At 41.7% G+C, this 7,341-nt stretch overlaps 1 protein-coding gene across 5 annotated transcripts in view; it reads left to right on the top strand.

The window, feature by feature from the left end:
* Positions 1-7,341, top strand: part of mwh (multiple wing hairs) — a 171,339-nt gene that overhangs the window by 25,345 nt on the left and 138,653 nt on the right. For all 5 annotated transcript variants that reach the window (XM_086971778.1, XM_086971779.1, XM_086971776.1 and 2 more), the window contains one exon: positions 1,768-1,988. The gene's annotated coding sequence lies outside the window, so the exon portion shown is untranslated. The remainder of the gene's footprint in view (positions 1-1,767; positions 1,989-7,341) is intronic.

Here is a 7,341-nt window from a genome sequence, read left to right as displayed (position 1 = left end):
TATAAATATAGTAGCGCTCGCCTTGATAGAGGAGACCAAACATTGTACCATCTTAACAAGATAGCCTGGGAATGACATTGAATTGATACCTTTATGGACGATTACGAATGTTTACGACAACCTATACAGAAATAGGAACTTTGCAGAAAGACATCTGAAAGTAGACGCCAGCGTTAGCATCGTCGTTAGTGTGTAAAGTAACAACAATCCTACGATTCCTCTCAGACACACGACGATTTTGTGCTGAAAAAGCAGAATCTGTTACAAAAATCTAGGATCCCTCAGTTGATCTTCGGTGTTAATAGCATACACAAATGCTCCTGCTTCCAATTTCTCAAGGCCTCTGGAGTTTTATACCTATATCGTTGAAGCCATAGGTTTAGGTTAATGCAATTTATAACAGGAAAGCTATAGTATTTAATGAAAACACCCGTTAATCCTTCTAAATATTTCATCGGTTCAAAATATAAAGATAGGCTATTTTGTTTCGCGAATACACGGATAGCGATCCAAATTCGTATCGATGATCTTTTTAGTTCATTTTATCGATGCTCTATTTGCCGACAACGCTTAAAAATGCCCCTTGCAGTGCGTGCTGCTGATGAACTATCATCACCAGTCTTCCCAGAGGCCAAGACAATTACGGGGAGCGTAGTAATTAGATCGCCATTTTCTCCTCCTTTCGATATCGTTAATCAATTGACTTTCTGTGCGTTGTAACCTTCTGAGCTGAGTGTTTTTACTTGCTCCCCGCTATGTGCGGCTATACGGGCGTAATATGGCGCTCATGCGGCGAGGAAGAAAAACCAAGATCTAATATTCGGAAAAATTCAAACGTCGCTCACCTGAGGCAGATCGAATAGATCTCTAGATAGGAAAAAAAAAAGGCAAAATATATGTACGTTTCTTCTGTATGCGTCTGCATATGAGAGGGGATTACCCTTCAGTTTAGGTTTGATCTTTTTGCCGCAGCGTTCAACATTTTCTCGAGAGGCCGCGGTCTTCCCTGCCTCTCTGGGAGGCGGCCTCTGGCTGTCTAATCATTTGAGCCGTGCCTTCGTGCGTTGTCGTCACCACGCGTGTCATAGGGTTATTCTTAATGCGGTCCGTCTGCGCCACTTCGGCGGTACCCTTCTTGGCTAGCCGCCTTCCTGACTCCGATGCGACATGCGTAGCTGTTCAGGCATCATCTTGGCAGGCTCGATTTTATACCGTCTAAAAAGCAGAATGGGAGAAAGCATATTTATTAAGGCATGAGAACCGGGGGCAAGTCTGTGTCAAGCAACGGTTAGGGGTCCACAAGACGTCGTGCCATCGCCTGCCGAAGTGAACTTGGACAGAGAAAATAAAAACATGGCAGCTAAGAAATAAGGTTGCGTTTTTACAGCAAAGTGTTATTTTGTATAGACAGGACAAAATCAGATTTTTAGGATTGTTAAAATCTGTAGTACGTTTTTCATTTGTTGAGTTCGAGCTCACCGAAGGATAAATCGCCTGAAAGAGTCCTGACGCTCGTATGATAATTCTTCGTGTTATTATGTTACAGACTTTTACCTACAGAAACGTTTTCTACTTATGCACTGATTCTACAAACAAGCTTCTATATATATTCTATAGACAAGGCTAATTCCGCTTGTACGTACGTTGATGTACCCAATTTTTTGGTCGAATACTGCGACTGGCTGGACGGAAATCAATCGATGGGCTTAAGTTATCTCTATGTATGATTACGAACAAGAATTTAACTCGACCCAATTTTATTTGCAGTTTCGAAAGTTCTCTCTTGCGCTAACAACGGGACAAAATGCGCCGTTCCTAGGACCCACTGGATGTGACTATGTGATTCAGTGTGACGAGTGCACTTTAGGCGATCAGTGCTTATGTTATTCAATGTGTTGTGCTTCTGTGAACATCGATTACTGAACTCTAACGGATATTATATTCCCATTAACAACAAACGAATCAAACCCAGCGGACTCAACGTAAAGGTAAATATCGCTCGTAGAGAGAACTAGCCAAAATAACTTTCTTCTATGATTTTTCCAGACGGAAAAATAGATACATTTATGGCGGTCTAGTTTTACAGTACAATAGATTTTTTTTGTTCTTACTTCTAACGAGTGATGACAGGAGAGATCTTAATTGTCAAATGTTGGCTCAGTCTTGTTCGCGCACGTACAAAAGCTTAGCGGTTGTGCGTACCGTTTCTATCCAGACTAGCAAGAAAGAGTGCCAAAGCTGTGGATAATGGCAGGTCTGCAATCGATTAGCAGACCTTACCAAATTTGAGAACCACACTTTCAATTTCTCGCAACGATTATCCTAACAAGTCTCATATCATTAATATTAGCGTGGACGAAGTCATTTTTTTTCTGTAAGTCGGGTGCATCAGTCCATATTTGATGCACTACAGAAGATTTCAGTGAGGTGTTGACGTGAAGTAGCGTAGATACGCAGACGCGATGGGCCCAAACAGAAGCCCATCGGCAGCTTCAAATTTATGGCAAACGAGTAGCATCGACTTGCTAATGACGGCGACCGACACCGTGTATGATTTGAAAATTTTTGCTAAATTAAAGAAACATAGGCATTGATCGTTAGATATAACCTTTTTCGTTGAATAATCAAAATTCGAAAGCCATTGTCTACATATACTGCATATATTTGATAACTTGTTTCGTTTTATAGCATAGTACATCGGCTATATACACATTATCGGCGTTATATCATCTGACGATACATCCAGCGTTTGCGCAGTACAAAGGTGTCACAACTACCTATCTGACTCATTGTGCGACGACCGTCTACATATTGAACATTGTTTGAATATCCAGTTATCATATAGCCACATACTAATGTATGACACATGTGTCACGTCAGGGCAAAAAAAAAACAGCTTGATTTACTTTTGTTATTTGTTTAGGTAGAAAGCGCTGTCTTCTTGTTAGCTTAGTTGTTAGTATATTTTCGCGCAAATATTAGAAGCACTCTTGTAGTCTAGATACGTCATTCTGTGCTGGAGCCGCCCCTCTGATGGAATGTTTCATGGCAATACTGGGCATAAAAACTTGAGAAATACAGAGACTAAGAATCGTATTAGACATACAATTTATACATTACAGATATGTATACATACACACAAAAAAGTATATACAAACATACAATCTAAAAATGTCTACATTTCTGCCATAGAGTGTCATTGGACTTGCACATATAAAGCATATTAGTGGCTAGATGTGATTCTTCTCATAAATGAAAGCTACCAATAAATTATATAGGCAAAAGTGCTCTCTGCAGAACTAAAACCTAAGCTTCGTTCTATCTCAAGCGTGGTCCGTTTGTCCCTTGTCGAGTTAGCTGCAGCCTAGCGGGAGCTAAATGAAAGGTTTGATAAACTCATCAGTCTATTTAATAATGAGCCTGCGTGTCCCACGTGCATTGGGGCAACCCGATGAAACGGACATTAGCGACTTGTCAGAAGTTTACGTCATGTTGACGTGCGACAGAAAACTTGTAGTGGTGTGATGAAATTAAACATTTTTCAATTTCGTAATGCTACATGTAGAAACACAAGTTGAAACGTTTAACTTACGGAGTAGAATCTATCACTTGAATTTATTTTTTATAATTTATTTGCATAATCAGATCTGAACATAAGCCATACGAATGTAGTCTTCTATATGCTGCACTCCATTAGCCTGAAGAAACCGATCATTGTATCATAACCAAGCGTGACTAATTACTACCCTCAAAAAAAGAACACAATTCCCTGTCATTGCGGACCAACCGAAGTTTGCATATATATTGATCATCAATTTTAAATAAATAAAATATCAATTTTACAGCTTAATCAACTAACTGAAGTTCAATCTGTATACAAATTATCTTATTATAATTATATTATTATTATTTTTTCTGGAAAATAGCGATAGGTATAGTATCCTGTAATGTCTCCTGCCTGCAATTACACACAAACATACGCACACTCTCGTACTATTGATATTACAGGATGTCCTTTTCGTTTTCCTCCATCCATCCAACAAAAGAACTATTATATTCGGTATGTTTGTTTGTTGAAATATTGCTTTGGTCTGTCATTAGTTCTAGTAGTAGTCGTAGTGTTTGCTACCCCACTATTTTGTATAATTTTTTTTTGCGTATTTTGTATAGTTTTCTTCCTACGCTAACGGACATGCAAAGATGGGCAAACCAGTGGCAGGCAAGATGTCAAATCAAAAATGAAAAAATTGACAAAAAAGTCAAATGTCATGAAACGTTTGGCTGTCGCTCGTCCCAGAATTTTCTATAGATGGGTCGGTTCTTGTAGTCGCCGCGACTGCCGTGTTTTCCGCCGCTTACCGAACGGTTTCTTGCGGACTGATCTCTATTTTCTCATGGTGCTGCAATAGAGCGAATGATTGAAGCGCCTGTCCCCCTCTGTCTGCCTGCTGCCGCTGCTGCTGCTGCTGCTGTTGTAACGGTGGCGGCTCTCAATGGCGGCTGAGCGCAATTCGAAATTGTGTGGTGACTCCGCGTGAGTTTATGCGATTCGATGGTGCCCCGTGGCTGTCGGCTTGCGCCGCGCGCAGAGCCGTGAGCGCCTTTCGAGCCAGCTGAGCCCATCTTGTCATCGCCATTACCAGCGCTCGCAACACCGTCATCCATGTCAGGAGGACCCGTCATAGTTTCCTTGCGGTTCTGACCCTACCGATCGTCGTTGACTTCAGCCGCCGCAAAACTTCCAAAGACAAAAAAAGTGTCGAAATTGCAATAGGACGACTGCTTTCCCTTCAAGCCAACGTCAAGACGTAAAATAAGGGCAGACTGAGCAGTGATAAGGGGGAGCCACACTTGAAAGGCAGAGTTTCGATATCGGCTACAGATATATCGGTACCAACACGTGTGCGCTTCTGGCTACTAACTAGCCCCAGGGTGAGATAAGGTACGCAAGGAAGACAAGCGTAATGATCAATACGGAGGTCACATTAATGATAACAGCTTAGCTATGAAACGATCCTTCTTAAACATCCTCTCATTGCTGCTGCTGCTGCTGTATGTTTACTTGAGTAATTTCGTTTGCCCCAACGATATAAAAGCCTAAAACAGAAAAGTCAGAGAAAGCCGAAAAACGGGAAGGGCTATATAATAAAACAGGGCACAGTCCCCTTATCGTGAAACCAATGACTGGGAAAACTGTGACAATAGTCGTCACACTTAAATATATGTGTCGAAAGGCTTAAGCGCGTGTGTGATAATCCAGTGCGTCGTTGTTTTTTCTGTATGTTTTTGGCGGGCAAGAATTATATACGATTGGGAACAACACGTTCGTTTTTCGCTAACCTTTCTATAACAGCTTTACAATAACAGCAATGAACTTCATGTAAATGGGTTCAAAGAACGTCGCATTAAATATTAACTAAACTCTAAAAGTTAGACGCCACATCACGGGGCTAACGGCCGTGCCCCGGTTGCACAGCCGCACATTAGGTGACCTAGCCAAGAGAGACGCTGTGCTGAGCACATAGAAGCCTCACATTAGTGTTCTATGCATTCACAACTAGAAACGATGAATGAGGGAAATTATCGCTTTGTTTTTATGTGATCGTGACACGACGAGTGAACGGTGGTGTTTTGCTTTGACCGTGCGACCAGTATAGCTCACTCTGAACTACGCAATGATGCATCTCGTACAATTAATAGTGCTCTGTCTGAGACAACAGATAAGTTATCAGAATATGCCTGTTATCTCGGCGGTTTATGTTACAGTTCATGCAAAAGCCGAGTGGCGCATCTATCTCTCATGTGGGCGATAGCTTGCGCGTAACAATTTTACGAGGGAAAATCGGACAGCTTTTGTTAAACACTGATGTGTCCATATCAAGTTTGAGCATTGTCAAAAGGAAAGCGAAACCGTTCCCATGAGGAAGTCTTGTGACGATCCTCTCGGTCCCGCCTGTAAACGCGACAGGGTATGCGGGTAATAAGTATCGACCACGTGGATGAGTGGAACGCGACCACGAGTTTCCCGTTCTGTCCGTTTCGCCATCGTTCGAAATTTCGTTTTGGCCTTGACTAACCGTTTGGCCACTGGTCGTGTACGAAAGGTGAGTACCTAAGTTTTCGAACTTTTTCTTCTGTAGGGATGTTACGTTTTGTTTTTAACGGGCCGATCGTATCAGATTTAGTAACTTGCGCAGAAAGCTAGATTCCGACTAGTAGCTCTAAAATCTAGTGGAGATATATATATATATATATATATATATATATATATATATGAATTTTTCCTTTGTCGCCGTATCGCATTGCGTAAGTAAATTACACGATTTTATAGGGAAGTAAGGGAAACAATTTGCCAAGCAGAAGCTTCTAGTAGAAGTGAACATTAAAAACGGTCCTCTTTTCCTAATGAAAATGTATGTCGACACACTATCGAAATAGTCAAATTCCCACTTGATGTCCTCGTGATTGTGCAGTCGGAAGCGATTTCGCCTGGTAAATTTAAAGAAGTCTGGGTTCAGAGCCGGGCATAGGCACACGTCGTTGCTGGGGTGCTGGGACCCAGCCGTCTGAAGTGATGTCGAACGGCTTAAATATCGTCTATAAATAAAATTAATATTCTATGTGAACAGCAAAGTATCCGACGAGCTTGACGCCAGTCGTCACACGGTTGTGGCAAGTGATTCTGAAACGTAAAGCTGCTGGGTCTACGTCTTGTCAAATAAACGGGCGACTTTTCCATAGCTTGCAGAATACAAACGGTCGCTGCTGCCGTTATCGTTGCTTCGACATAGTCGAGTTCCGCCGCGCCGAATAAACTGCTAACTTTTCATCCACACTCGAGAGGAGTCTGAAAAAGTGAGCGTCGAACTACAATGTACTAGATACAAATCAGGGCAGAAGCATAAGTATTGCGATAGACGGCAGAGGTATTTACTGCAAACTAGGGGATTTTCAGCCAATAGCTGCTATATGCTAGATTCGTTCACAACGTTACTCTGTATTTTTCTGTTGGCGTGTGATATTGGATTATGTTGCGTTTTCTTAACGTCTAGTTTGTGGCAGCTCAACCAGTACATAAAAATTTGGCGTCGTGCTATTTGACATGGTGCACTGTATTAAACAGGATTAGTAGAATTCGGATGAGACTAAAGCACTGGGTGAAAATGCTCAGAGGTTCGTCTGCGTACCTTTGGCGTACAGATCTAGCCTGTTGTTTGTGCGTAACATTACGAAACGTGCTACTATAGACCACACAACAATGACAGCACATGCGCGTATGATAACTATAACTTATTTGACTACAAGTAATATTGGACTAATAGGACCAGTTTGAGGCTTGGC

This window comes from Varroa jacobsoni, unplaced genomic scaffold (genome assembly GCF_002532875.2).
Source record: "Varroa jacobsoni isolate VJ856 unplaced genomic scaffold, vjacob_1.0 scaffold_1310, whole genome shotgun sequence".
Taxonomy (NCBI): Eukaryota; Metazoa; Arthropoda; class Arachnida; order Mesostigmata; family Varroidae; genus Varroa; species Varroa jacobsoni.
This window is presented reverse-complemented; position numbering and strand designations above follow the sequence as displayed.